The sequence below is a fragment of the Haemaphysalis longicornis genome, unplaced genomic scaffold, assembly GCF_048455015.1.
Source record: "Haemaphysalis longicornis isolate Haplotype H1 unplaced genomic scaffold, Haemaphysalis longicornis Haplotype H1 scaffold_1, whole genome shotgun sequence".
Taxonomy (NCBI): domain Eukaryota; kingdom Metazoa; phylum Arthropoda; class Arachnida; order Ixodida; family Ixodidae; genus Haemaphysalis; species Haemaphysalis longicornis.
This window is the reverse complement of record NW_027526203.1, coordinates 428993524-429009109: the sequence shown is the minus strand read 5'-3', so window position 1 is coordinate 429009109 and position 15586 is coordinate 428993524.

Sequence of the window (15586 nt, the reverse complement as noted above, 5' to 3'; positions counted from 1 at the left end):
AATCGCGGGAAAACACAATAGCGCCACGGGCCGGCGGGGAATTCGGAACGTCAACCGCAGACGGGCCGAATTCGCGCGGCCCGCAAAAGCATTCGTGACTGAATCGAAATAATTGCGCACGTACACAAAAGAGGCGGCAGGAACCGAGTTTCCCGGGTCGCCCCTTTCTATAGCAGTCCTTCTTTATATATATTTGCCCGCGTGCGTGTGTGCGTGTGTGCAAGGTAGTGTTTGTATTTATACGCGTAACTATCCATGAACCGCTTTTATGTTTTTCGTCCCCTTCTTTTCGGCGGCCCCTGCATTCGGGCGGGAGTGAGAGAGGTTCAATCCTCCCGCGGCCCGAGCGGCTTCCTTTCTTTTTCGGTGCTACTTTGCTTCTTTGAGGCCACCCCCTTCAATCAAACAGATTGTTGTTCGCCATGTCCGCGCCGAGCGGGTGTAGGCGTAGCTGACCGGCCGTGAGGCTTCGACCGCTCGTGCGCCGCTCGGCGTCCGGCCTGGCCGCGCTCGCCGCAGCGCCCGTGGAGGGACGGCACTTGGTCCCGCGCGGACACTTCGCCGGCTTCCCATCAACAGGTGACCGAAGCGACGAGTTGGTTCGTCTCAGTTCACCTTGGAGCCAGATTACGACCGCACACACTCTGGCGCCCGAGATGATCAGCCGTGCTGTCTGGAGTCGCGGGCACAATCGAAAGAAGTGTATTGATTTATTAATCACGACGGTAATTAAATCACCGCTGTATGGATATCTAAAAGCATCACATCCGCATCTCTAACAAACTAAAACGCAGACTAATACACTTATACACTGCTTATATATATATATATATATCTCGTCGAGACAGAGACAGAGAGTATCGGTTTGCGTGCGCGGGCGAATTCATTCTGTATGTGTGTGGCAAAGTTCGTCGAAGCTGCCATATAGTAGCTGGTGCCTCGGGCTATGGTCCTAACGCGCGCAGAATTCCTCCTTTTGGGGCTCTCGGCAGTGCGATCTTTGACTTGCCACTTTTCTCTCTTCTTATCATTCTGTGGCACGGAATGTCTCCGAATCAGGTAACCCCTTCAACGCGCAATCTTTGAACCGGCACTGCGACCGTTGTGCACGCCAGTTCAAACGCACCACGTGATGCCGTTCCAAGATAAAGTGGCAAAATAAATCGGCGCCCTTTTTCGGCGGCCACAAATAGCCTCCGGTGCACCTCGCAGCGAAGCCGCACGTTTCCCACCCATATGGCCAGCCATGCGACAACTGACGATGCGCAAAGACTGCGGTATTCACTGCACTGCGCGTCGGGTCGGTCGTGACCACGGGCAGCTTAGCATTGCGCCGTGCGCTGCCCTGGGTCAGGTTGCGCATGGGGAATGGTTCCTTATTAGAGAGCGCTCGCATCAAGTAGGCGCGCCGGCGGCGGGAACTTCGTGTTACAAGGAAACACGCCAAGATATACCTCACCAGTAGCGACCTTTCAGGTCGCGCGCTGCCGAGGCGCAGAGAAAAAAAGGACAAACTGTGTGCGCGCTGTAGCGAGAGCCCCGCCTTTGCTGCTTCTTTTTACTTCAATCGGTAGCTTCTGACATATCTACGTGAAAAAAAAAAAAAAAGAGGAAGCAAAAGAGGAGGCGAGACTTTTATTGCGGACAGGTTTCGGCCGCGAAAACTATCGAATGCACATAAAAAGAGCGCGAAGCCGCCTAAGTGCGGATAAAGCTGCACGTATTGTCTTCGCGGTGCGTGTTCCTCCATCATGCGTCTTACGAAAACCTAACTAATACCAGCGCCGGAATCTAGACGGGTTTTTCGGAGATAGCGCGCTGCGCGGTTTCATTCCAAATGTATCACCATCGCTCGACCTGGTCCCCCCTAAACGACCTCTAACAGCAGGTTTTTGCTTCATTTTTAAGCATTCGCCGGGGTTACCGAACCAGTGTGACTATTTCGGTTATCTGCTAAGCGCGCCACGGTGGCGTCGGCAATCAGCAAAGTGGAGGAAAAGACCCAGGCTTGTTGGACAACAGGCTTCTGGTATACCTGCCTCCTTCGGCTCTCTCGCTTATCTTTGTAATTTACCGCCGCTCTGCGCTAGTGAAGAAGCATCACGTCCTCCGACCAGCACCGGGATGCGTTGAAGAAAAGCGACCTAAATCAAAACCACATGCAGATAGTAAAACGCTATTGCTGACTAGGCTAGGACGTGCGCAAGAATACAGGGTGTACATTTTGTGCACCACGCGATCGAGAACTGTACAGATTGCTTGTAACCGATGGCTCTAACCGAAACGTTCCTTTTAAGCCCATCATATGTGCTCTTTGACCGCGTTTCGTTGTGTGAACGTAAAAAAAAAATTACTTACCGAACTTATTCCCTTCCTATCTGTGCTGCCGAAACGGTTTTGGTGCTATACCTTACGTCTGCACTAGGATTTACTTTTAAGGTCGCTAAACGGAAGGTCAGAGGGGAAGGGGGGGGGGGGGGGTGGAGTGACGAAGTTTTAAGATAAATGGATTGACGTCATCTTTAAAAAAAACCTCAACTTCGCTATGCGACTTGAATCCGCGGTCTGATTTGGGTCCCTGCTCAAGGAGTGACGTTGCTGAATTTGTGTACAGGCCTACTCGATAGTCTTGAGGCTAAGGGAAGTAGAGACCGGACTTGATACCTTCAAGTGAGGTCCAAGATAGTTATATAAGTTTTTGTATTATGGCATTCCTTCATCCTGCAGTCTCAGGCAATCCCATGGTTTAGTTCCACCGCAATACACTCAAGTGGCCAGTCCATGCCGCTAGCAAAGCGAATTCCGCGAATATCATCAACGCGCAGACCATATCGCTGTGAAATGACGCCATGCTTGCACTGCATGATGTCACAGCGCAGACCGAACTTCTGAGTTAAACCGTATGCTTGACACCGTCAATCACCGAAACTTCATTGTTGGCTTTATGGATTGGTCAGTCTAGTGCACTGTAGTGAAAGCCCAACCACATGATTTTCTCAGAGTGCACGGTAGATCTGTCTGCCCGAATATAAATTTATCAAAGTTACTTTGTTTAGTACGACGATATACATATTTCTGAATAAATAAATCCGTGGCTTCCTTTGTTGGCATCATGTCTCATTTTAAAGACCAGTGTAGTTGATATTCCTTTTTCGGTGGACATGTTTCTCAACGTTGTTAGTTTTAAGTTAAAATTCATTTTCATGGCGGTGTTTAATCAGGTACATCTGTTCCGGTTAATCCCTTCATCTAGTCCTGGCAAAGTAATGACAGACCTTCAAATAAAAATGCAGCAGACACGACAAGTGCACATTGCGATTGTGGAGCACGATGAAACCCTACCGGTAGCTCGTACCAATGAACCATTAATCATAGGGACATAATTAAGTGCCAACGCAACAATCCTAACTAACTTTTGATGTCCTGAACGCTCCAGTATAACGTATCAAATGCGACATTGTTTGGGCTCCATCATCAAAATGAGGGGAACTCAGTGTGGTAAACATTTTTTTTTTCACCGTACGTGGGGAGGTCAATGTGAGGCTGACAGATGGAGTTCAAAATGAGGTTTACGTGCCCTCAATTCGTGACCCATCCCTTTCGAAGTTGGATCATCAAGCAGAACCTCAACCTGAATTTGGGTTTTGAGGTACGGGTCTGTTGAGACAACTGATGTGGACTTGAAGTTGGCCTAAAGTTGTTTATGAGGTCCTTTGTCCCTTTTTTGTTTACGCTATAAACACCCAAGTGAAACATCTGTCCATTTTTCTATGCGTCGTCTCTTGCTAAGCGCTTGCCCCCATCGTTACCGTGCGAAACTATCGACAATTTGACTATCGTTACTATCGATATTTTTTCACATCGACTGATCAGTGTAAAAACATTACCGATAGTTTACTACCGATGGTACCGGCAGTGATTCTACGATATTTGGCTATCGGTGGAATTATAAGCAGTTCTGCCGTCACCTTGAAGCCTTGGTGGTCTTGAAGCCTTGGTGGTGAAGCCTTGGTCTGCACTGGTGTTCATGCCGTGCAGTTTGCATGATACACGTGCTCGCTACGTAGCTCAATATATTCGCCCGTGGAATTGCCGAAGCGCCTTCTGTTTCCCCTCCCTACGGCACACACACCTCCGTACGAGGTCGAAAGTATAGGTGGAAGTAATTCTATAGAAATAGCGATCAGTTGCAAAAGTTTGGAAATATATTTTAAGTGACTGAAGATAAATAATAATAGAAATATATTATGACCTGTGGCCCTCATATTCATGAGCTTCTATAAATATTGTTTAGTGTATTCTGTCAATGCGTTTCACGAATGAATCAAACGATTTCTGATGCACGTAATGTTTTTAAGTTTCTTTCTCGGAATGCATGGTTTACTTGTAAAGTATTAAAGTCGTTTCACTTTATTGATCGCACTCCGCTTATTGAATGACTGCTTGCAAGTAGTCCGACAGCACTGAAAAAAAGTTCTGACAATTCTGCAAGAAAAAAATCATAAATTTTTATTTATAAAGAACTGTTCACAGCAGAGAATGTGACAACTGTGATGAAATCATCCTCCATATGGACGTGTATATTGATAGAATAAGTGGGAAGATTCATAAGAAACTTTTTCAGCTACCGTTCTTGTCTGTTGTTTACTCTACTTTTGACGTTGGCCACGAGGCCAACCTGGAGAGTTAAATGTTTTGCTGGAGCAGGGCATTCTTTCCACTATGCGATAAAAACTGATCGTTAATCTGCCGCTGATAATTTTAAATAATATATTATCGACATCATCTGTCAACAAAATTTTTATTGCTATTTAGCTGTTCTCGGAATATCCATCAACAGACGTGGATAATTTTTGCCTCAGAGTTTCCATCAATGAGATTTTATGGGAGGTTCTCTGTCATTCTTCACAGCGTGTCGGCATTATTGTTAAATTTAGTGTGCATAATTATTTATTATTACGTCGATAATTTCACAACAGCAATAGAGCAATAATATTACATTAATAGATGGGTAATTGTCGGCTGTCAATAGTTGTGAAAATCAATCGCCGAGCCGTTATACTGAGAGCTTCATTGAAGTGCACCATCAATAGTCCGACGATAGTCGACTATCGATGCCGTTATTGGGAATATATCGTTATTAATATAGCTGTTACTAAGGGTAGTTTTCCATGACTGCGGGGCCGGAACACGGTGTTTCTTTCGATTGGGGCAAGTTTTTTCAATCGCTTTTTTTCTACCCTTAAACAGTCAACACATTAACGAAGTGACTAGCTTCTTTGTCATTTGTTCTTCATTAATTGCAGGGTTTAACGCACTGACGCAACGCAGGCGATGAGGCGCCCCGTAGTGGAGGGCTCCGGATTATTTTTGACCACCTGGGGATCTTTAACGTGCACCGAAATCTCGTACACGCGGGCGTTTTTGCTTTTCGCCTCCATCAGAAAAGCGGCCGCCGCGGCCGGGAATCGAACCCGCGTCCTCGTGCTCAGCAGCGCAACGCCTTAGCCACTGAGCCACCGCGGCGGGTGCCAATTGTCCTCAAATGACGACTTGCGTACTATCATGGGCACGGCAGTCGGCATCGAGTATTAGGCTGCCCAAGCTGCTGATAAACGCAAGTCTGGCATACGAAGAGTCCGTCTCCACAGAGGCCCTCTTCTCCTCGGAGTGCCACTGTGGAGACGGACGTGATGCCCTCAGTGGACAGCGTGCGTGCGCGGTCCGTTTCGTCACCGACGTCTGCTCATCCGCAGGGCCGGGCAGCCCCGCGCAAAGCGGCTACTCGGTCGAAGCTTCGTTCTCGTCCGTGCGATTAAACGATCAGTCAGCGTCGTTGCCTAAACTGACCTTCCAGTGTCAACAGCGGCGTAATGACGAACTGCCCTGTTGCTGAAGGGCCTCGTGTCACGGCTTAAATTTACAATGATCGATCAGATTGCGCGAGACGGGAGAGCCCGGCATCCTATTTTTAAATCAGCTTTGCACGCAAAGTGCGCCGCAAATGAAATTCAGGCGGCCCGCTCGCGCGTGCCGCGGCGAGAATGTAGGCCAGCCAGGGTATCGGGAGGCGCCCAGGGTGGCTCACGCGTCGTCTCCATGCACACACTCGACCTTTGCGAAAAAGCTGACAGTGATCACGCCTGCAGTCGCCAAACCCGGCGGCACACTTTGGCCCACTGCTTGGAGCGAATGGAAATCGCGTCAGGCCTCGCCGCCCCTCGCGCTAGAGCGTTGACGCGACGCCACCAGGGCGGCCTCGGCCAGACAAGGGCAGCGCGAGCAACCAGAGACAAAAAGGGGCTAACGGGTGGCGAGGTTCGCGAGGCCTCGCTCAAGCAGTGTCAACTGCCGTAACCCCCAGCGAGTCGATGCCGAGCAAGTTGTCCAGCACCACCCAATCGATGGAAGGAGGAGCAACGCTCGAGGGCAGTTTAAAGAGCGACGAGCCAGGAGAAGAGATAGTGCGGGTGAACTGTGTAGATTCTTCATTACATTGTTACTCGTAGAGGAAAGGATACCCAAAGATGGCTCAGTCGCGGAGGAGAAACAGAGGGATACGGAGGAGGGCAGGACAAGGTGAATCGGACTAGCGCCAGACTCTCCATCGCGAAAGCGTAGAGGACGATAAAAGGGTTCAGCAACTATAGGACGGTAGGAAGCATGCAGCAGCGCATTAATAATATGGCACGATAAATTATGACTCCACTGCGGGACGCGAGCCAGTTGTTCACCGTCAAGTGGTGGATAAATGGCCAACGGGAAGGGGAGGAGAGGGGGGGCTTCTCGCATGGAGAACGTCGACAAGCCTTGCCAGATTTCAGGTGGAGCCGGTAGTGTATTATAAAATGTCACTGTATGAAGCACGGCGTGGTCCACTGGAGAGAGGGCGCCGGGGCGATAAAGGGCGCCCTGGGCGGCGTCCGCGTGCCAAGTGCGGCACGAAGCCGGGCCGAGCCCGAGCCAAGCGGCTACAGCGTATCGCCTTCATATTCCCGGCATGTCCACGCGACGTCTCGGCCAGGTTGCGGCCCTTATCGCGGCATCGGTTCGCGCGCGGGGACAGCCGCGTGCGTGCGCGTCAGACGTCCTCGCCGTCGCCCCTTTTAGCTCTTTCCCAAATGTGCCATTTGGCATTCTTCTTAACTGAGAAATCAGAGCTGCTGGTGCTGCGTGCGAGCCGCGGCGCTTATGCGGACCGGGCTTTTCACTCCATGGCTTTATCTCCGGCCTGCCGGGCTCGTCTCCTTTCCTTCTGTCTTTCTCGTATTTCTTACGCCAGCCTTTTCACGCGTCGGCCCCTTCCTCCGCCTTTTATTATTTTTCCCCCTCCTAAGCACCTCCGCCGCGCGACTTTAGTGGCCGGGACGCGCGAGCAGGTAGACTTGAGGCGGCCATTCGAAACCAGTCGTCATTAATGAAAGAGGAAAATGAAAAGAAACGAAGCGACCGCCGGGCAGCGTCTCTCTCGTTCATTATGAGGTCATCTCCATTCTTTCGGGTTCCTCGAAACTTGCACGCGGTCCTTACCGGACCCCCTCCCCCTCTGGGCTGCTGCTAATGAACGCGGCGGCCGCCACACTTCCTCGGTGCGCGACGCGCACACAAGCGAATGCCGCCGCCGGTCCACCCGGCTCACTTCCTTGATCACGAGCCGAGGCTTAGAAGGTTTCGCGATAACAGCGCGGCTCCCGTAAGGCGCCCGCAGACAGCGACGATGATCAAACGAAGGATTCAGACAGCAGGAAGACCTCTGAACCGCCGAGGAGACCGCTTGTAGGAGTCCTCCTCGCCAGCCTTGTTCTCGGCGGCTCCGCGCCTAACTCGATTTTTCTTCCCTCTATCTTTTGACAAGTGGCATAACTCATGGCAGACCTTATCTCCCATAGCAAATGTCATAGCCTGCTTCATTTTCGAGTGGAACGCGCCATGTAGCAGTTTTGTTCTTTTCGACCGTTCCACCAACCATGGCATCCGTAAACGGGGCTCCTTCCTTCCCCAACGAGCACTAGCGGCGTGGCGTAGCTGTTGTTCGTGGCGCACAAACGCAGCAGGCAGTCTAATAGACGTGCACGGGTTTTGGACACGTTGTATAAAAAGGCATGCATAAACTTACATACGCGGTTATTAAAGAACGCATGCATGGAGCTGGCGAGACATATAGCAAACACAACTGAGCAATCGCCTGATTTAACCTGATTACGGCCTAATTCACAATGCAATTAATTGAATGCGCGAGTCACTCAGCAGACGAAAGACACGAACTAGCCCACTTGTGGCGAATACGGTTGTAGTGAACAGCGTTGATAACGAATTGATGACAATTCCCACCCCGTTTATCCTTTATTCTCCATTAATCCTCAAAACGTGGAGCCACTTGGCTTGCAAGCTTACCTTGTACAGTATGTTCAGTGAGCTCATGATCTTGGATCGTAAACCACGGCATAAAACCGTATTCCAAAAGTCACTTTTATGCGTATCACTTTTTACGGCCTTATTAACTTTAAACAATGGATGTTCCTTTAATTTAAAATCTATTTTCCCCTTGTACGTTGTTTTTACAGCGAAGCTAGGATCCAGCAGATTACCTCCGGAAACAGAGCGATGTAGACAAGAATCGCATGCAAGTGTAGCGCCACGTTTTGGTCCCCACTCAAATACCCGGGATCGTAAAACTGCGCCACACCTTCGGCATATGGAGAAAAATCTATAAAAAAAATAAAAAAATAAAGACGCCCTAAAACCCTGATATTTTGATAACAAACGGCATATGCTTCCCCTGGAGAACTGTCTTCTCAGCAATGCACTTGTGCTTAGGGATGAAGCTGACCTTCACTGTATCGGTTTGAGTTTGGTTCTTGTAAGATGGCTTTTCCACATTGTGTGTTGCACACTGAAGCATGTCCATCTACGGAGGGAGTATTGTTACAGAAAACGGCTCTGGCTCTTGCATTATCGACAGTATACCGAAACAAATTATATGAAAATTAGCCGCTGAAACGACTCTACCATTACGCCGAGTTTCATTTACTTGCCATTCAGTAGTTATTTCACAGTGAAGTTGTAAACGTTGCATAATTACTGTGTGATGTCAATACATGGCTATCTACGGAGGTTACACAAAACGGCTGTAACTGCTGTTTTACAGGAACTATCCGGAAACAAATTATATGACAATTAGACGCTAAGACGACTCTAACATTAGGCACCCCAGCTTCGCTGGTCATCTTTCTTCATATAGTGGAAAGGCACTGAATGTTTTGTTGTTGAGTGATGCAGACTGTTGACATCGTCAGACGTGTTAAGGGGACTTTGCAACCGTTGCGATAAATGCTTTCACTCTTTCATTCGCGTGTGGAAACATTGCGAAAGCTATAGTTATCAACAGCACGGAGCGGCTCTGCGTGATTTGCTCGTCGCAGCAGAACTATCCGCCTTCCCATTCTGCTTTGCTTTGTGGCTTTTTCTACACTGGTTATCGAATGCGTTTTTTGCTGTAACAGAATGAAAGAGTCTAATAGCCGCTTCATTGCTGTAATGACGTAATTGGAGCGCTCAAAGTACGCCAAGACTTGGGAAAGAGAAAAAATCTTTTGAGCAAGTTTCCAAGTTATCCGATGGGCATAGAGCAGTGATTTTTTGGCTGAGGTACTTTGTGACTCTGTATTCTAAATACTGGGTGTGTTTGTTGACTATATGCTGGAAGCATTCAAGATTTAGAAAAAAAAAAAACAGATGAAAAAGGGGTTGCAGGGTCCCTTTAAAGCACGCAGACGGGATACGCAAAACTGCCTCATGAAAACGGTTCATAATTGGCCAGCGCATTGTTCAGCATCACATTCACAAAATGCGATTGGCCAGCTTGGCGCTAGGCAATACGACAGTCCAATATTCAAGCAGTCTCGCGAGCGAACCGATTTATGAGTCTGGTGCCCCTTTTGACTCGATATTGCTATTATTAAATATAACCTTATTCCGCCAAAACACTGCATGGAAGCCATTAAGGCTAAGGACCCAATGCTGGCAAACTCCCAGTTGGTGTGTGTCTGTGTGTGGATGTGTGTGTGCGTGTGCGTGCGTGCATGCGTGTGTGCGTGCGTGCTCCCGTGCGTTATGGTATAAAGTGCACACTGCGTCGCTCGTGTACGAACGGAGCTTTTTCGAACAAGACATAAGCTCCTGCAACGTGGTTGTTCTACTCCTGTCAAGGTTAAGCGGGCGCTAGACGTGCAGACCGATATGCACTGCAGACGAGTAGAAGCACTGCGAGGAAGGTACCTGAACACATCCGAAATCATTTTCGGAACGACTTCACTAACAGTTCGGTGACGAGTACGACAAGGAATGTGATGAGCAGGGTAACAAGTGCGCTGCGGGGGGAGTTTACGTGTGCGGCAAGAAATGCAACGAGCAGGGAAACTATGGGGTGCCTCAAGGAAACTCTGCGAAGACCGCCACGAGCATTCAGAAGGAGTGTGACGAGAAGGGCCTTAATTTTGGCTTGTCAGCTTGTAATGTGCCACTACTCCTCGTTCAACGCCGGTATGGAAGGCCGTATTCTTGAAATTTGAGATGGGTGCTTGTTGTCTTTATAGTGTGGTTATGTGGCTGTGACGACGAGTTCACTAGCAAAGGCTCGAATTATTAATCTGTACTTTATGATCTGCTAATATCTTTCAATTAGTACAAGGCTTTGTCTTTATCACGTTCTAAAACCGCAGTAACCGTCAGTCATTGCAGCCTTAGCCTCGGTTGCCAGCTGGGATAACATGCTTTATAAACGCGAGTTTCATATTCGGACAAACGAAATGTAATGTTTCACTCTGTTAACAAAACTCCGAGCACAGTCAATACACGAGATCTGAATCTTAAACTTCAGACTGCCGCTAAGTGCTTGAAATAGTTTAGTTGGACTTAGCAAGACAAGCATTTCGTGCAGTTAGGATAGGCAGGCCAGTACGAATATTTTACTGAGAAGTGCGTGAAGTAATGTTCGATAATCTATAGCTAGTGCGCCCGCATAAAACAAAATTCGGGTTAATTTCACTTTGGAAAAAACTTTATAAACACACAATAAGATGACACTGATGTGACGGGTATACACCCGCGCGAGCACATGCGCTCTGAATCCGCCTCTCACTCACGCGAAGAGAGGGAGTCATGATTCAGCGCCTCATACTAGCGCCTCTCGTGAGAAGGGGGATCCCGAAGGGGCAGAATGTACTGCCGCTCTACTGTGCACTCATCTCTCGCCTACGGCGGTCGCACGACGACGTGGGAGGGGGACGACATGCCACTTTTTCTACGTGGAGCGCAATGTTCGAGTGGCTCATGGTGGTGGTGCCGATAGCGATGCTTATGCCGGGCCGTATTTACGTACCAGCGGACACTTTTTCGCTTGAATCCGGCTATACATCACATTCTGTGAGAACAAAACTATATGCGAGGTTTTCGGTTTTCCTAGCAGTACCTTGCCTTCGCCACGTTTTCGTGTTAACAGAAGCTTAGCGCGTCGATACCAGACGGGTCGGTACGGGTCTCGTAGCTACTTCATTCACCACGAAACCTGTCTCTGCTGTGGCGATTGCAGTGGTTTTCCAAGTTTCCGCAATACTATGACGGATGGGTAACTTTGTGCGACTGCGGTGAGAAACGCGAATTCGTAGTAAACAACTCCGTGATTGAGCAACAGATTTTTCTTTCGCCTAACTGGTTTATATGAGTGGAAACTGCATGAGAGGAGGCACATTGCGCGACGGCAAAGACTTTGGCGGTCAGACAAGCCGCGCAGCGCACCTACCGATTCTGCATCGAACAGATAGCTCTTTATTCGCAGCGCCTGAGGTATACTCGAGACAAACTGACCATTTTCTCCTCTCCCGATGAAGCAAGGGCGTCGCTTACAAAGACCGTGTTTCTTTCGAGTCCTCGGAAATCCTCCACCGTACTGAAATAAAGTTATTTCCAACTTGCGCGCGACGGAGGGTCATCTTACATGCATATGGCACGCTATGGTGTCAGCTACAACGGCTTTTGGCAAGTAGGCTGTTCAGCGCTTCTTGTCCACAGCCGCGCATTATAGCACAGCTTTTCCGCGCTGCTTTGCCCAGCTCCGACCGTCTAGCCAATACACCGTCCGTGTTCTAGCCAACGCTCCGGTGTATTGGGCGTCCGATAAAGCTATGATCTTGTTTCTTCTTCATCTGATAAGCTCTCGAGCCCGGCGAGTCTTTACCGATGGCCTCCCGGCGGTGTAGCGTTGCTGCAGCATTACCGACACGTCAGGGAGGCAAAAGAACAAACAGACCGCTCAAACGGCGGGCGTTTCAAACCGAGCAATGCCTGTGGCGCGTCACGAAAGCAATAAGCAGCGAAAGGAAAAGCGGCTCAGCAAGTTTTATAAATTACGCATTGTTGGGGAGCCGCTGGGCGGCAGTGCTGTGGCGGCGGCGGCGGCGGGCATTACTCGCGTTCCTCGGGGCTGTGTATACTCGTCCGAGGAGAAAGGAAGGGGGCTGCCAGCGCGGCGGTGTCTTTTGAAGAGCCCGACGGCGCGGATCCTCGAACCTTGAGCGGAAAATTTTAAACGCGTACAAAGATGAAGCAGCCGCAAATGCGTTCAGCTGTTGCCGAAGCCTCCTGGAATCCCTTTCTTCTTGTCGCGAAGCCACGATCGAGAGAGGGCGGGAGACCGTCTGTCACGTCCATGCGGCAGAAATAAAATGCGTCTCGGGGCTTTGAGACTTCCATAGAGGCCCCAAAGCCACTCCCATGAAAGCGCTTGCGACGGCAGAAAACACCTGTATCGGGGCGAGCGCCGAAACACGTCGGAGATAGGACGCATCGACGACACCCTTCGGGCGAGGCCCCGACAAACAGCCGCTATCGGGGGGACAGGAGTAATGTATGCACTAGTCCATTATAAAACCTGAAAGACTCGTCATTTCAATTAGTCACAAGCGTAGCGACCGATATAAAGTGTAACCTGGGGATGCTTTGAAGGAAGTCGGCGAAAGGAATGCACCAAAGAACAGAAAAGATAGGAACGCGAGGCAGCAGCGCCGGCAACAAGTCTTCCGGAGGTAAGAGATCAGTCTTTCCTTGCGGGCAGCTCAGCCGATAAGGCACGCTTCTCGACGCTGGCCGCAAACGAAGAGAAACAGCGACCACTGCCCCCCCCCCCCTTCTAATTAGCCAATACTTGAAACGGCTGCACACCAAGAGAAAGAAAAAACAACACCCGACTCGTTCGACACAGTGCATGAGAATTTACGGCACTGAAAATCCGCCTCCTCTCTCCACGAAGCCGACGTACTCTGGATGGAGTCTGAGAGCTCCAACGTCTATCTCCGCAAAAGCAAGCGTTTCCTCTCGTTGCGCATACTAATGTGGACAACAATTCGATAACCTTCTACAAACCATACGCAGTGCCCGAATAAACAACTTAAAGACGAAGGGCACCCCTAGATCACTTCTGCATTCCACGATAGGTTTATTGGAAAGTAGGTGTGCGAACTTTTTTATCCCTAATTCTTTCCAGGATAAATACACTCTGAATTGCCCACTTGCATATCTTCGCTTCAAAAGTACTTCTCTTTTTCATCCCGACGAAGGCATTCTCTTTTACTGCCCACCCTACAGTACTCTGTCACTTTAGGAGGTGTTTGAGTGCCGAGCGGTTGGTAGTGCTAACACGAATTTCCAACATTGTGTAGATATGTTTTACACTGAGAAAAATGGACTGCTCTTTCGAGAACCTCACGTGCGCTCGCGGACAGAAATGAGGCCATATGGGGTTAAAAGGAGAATACGCCTCTGCTTTCGAAGTTTTTTGGGTATTGCTACATTTGCAGACGTGCTTATGTCACTGCAGTCGACTAGTATCGCTTACTTAAGATTGCGAGAAACACAGTCAGCGTTATTACTTTAGTTCCCATTCTTGTATTTAAAAAAAATTCCGAATTTTCTGCTTCTTTTTTTTTTGGTCAAGTTGACAGTAATTTAGGTCGTAGATGACATTTTCTACCGGAGCTGTAAGTTTTCGTTGACGTACGCACATGACCATACGTCCTCCAGTACATATGTAGCGTACAGAATGAACGAATTGAAATACAGGTTCAAATATCCAGTTTGCCGTTTGCCGCACGGAAGCTGTACACCTGGAATACGACGCGCTACACATAGAGGAGAACTGCAGATTCATTTAGACCATCTGGAGTTCATGAACTTGCGCATAAATCTCTCCCACGTGGGTATATTCGCGCTCAGCCTCCGTAATAAACGCAGCTGCAAGGGCTGGGAATGGAACCCACGATCTCGCGCGTATGAAGCTGCCCGCAGCTATTTCCGTTGTTTTGACTATCTCATCAAACTTTGACGTTTAGTGGCCCAGTAAAAAAAAAACTATAATAAAAAATAATCTATTGATTTCTGATATTTGATGTTTGATAAAAACTGAAAGCTCTAGTTTTTATCCTCCGGCGTGTCTTTTGTCAATGCAAAGGTACTTTTTTATTGTTCCTAAATGTCTTCCTTTTAAACAAAAGTGGGAGAGAAAAAACACAGAAGCTGGAGGCGTGACATAATGGGTGGTTGTGGTTTGCGGGAAAGGAAAGGAGGGGAAGTGCACTGGGGATATTTTCGAGCTCTCGAAGACAATCCTGTGGTTGACATCCACCACAGTGTACTTAATTGACGCATCAATGCATCCAACTTTAAAATTTCGTCGTCTCGAACACACGATTTCACACAAAAGTTCCGTCTGCGCGGTGGAATCACGCAGTGCAAGCATGACGTGCTGCACTGCGCGGTGCCACAGTGCAGATACCATTTTTGAGTCAAATGGTACGCACGATGCTGTGACAGGCCGCATTCGCTTTGTTAGCGACATTGACTGGTCAATAGATTTCGTTGTGGTGAAGCTGAACCAAGGGACTGCCTTAGAGTGCACGTACGCACAGTCATAGACAAATGAAATGCGAACCCCCAACCATGAAAGGCAACACACAAATAGCGCGATTTCTTTCTACGCAAGTCAAATTGTCGCATCCAAATATACCACAACCTCATCATTATGCGATCTCCACGAACCAAATTCTCCGATTTTGCATGTTCCGGTTCAAATTTTATTGTTCGCTTTTAATTTGTCCATGACTGTACCACATACATGCATGAATGCACAGGTAAAATACAAATCAACTACCCCTCTGTCGAAACGACAACGATGGGGAACGCGATTTCCGAAATCAAGTCCCGGTCTACTGCACTGCCATTGTGCTCTCTAGTGCTATACCGATACTTGCATTCCATGGCTGTCGAATTTTGCACGTCCGTGCACATCTTTCCAACTCCAAGCTCTATCGACCGTGCCGGAATGGCGCTGTCGGATAGACGTCCGCTTCATAACTCGACGTTTTCACTTCACCCACAATCATCGTCGTCGACAGAGAAAGTTGGCTTTCCTGCGGTGCGTTTTGGGGTGGACAACAAACGACATCAGTGAGAGGCTGAAAGCTACGCTCTAAAAATAAATCTCTCTGCAGTGAGCTGATCTGACGAGAAATAAATTTAAGGAAATATTGTCAAT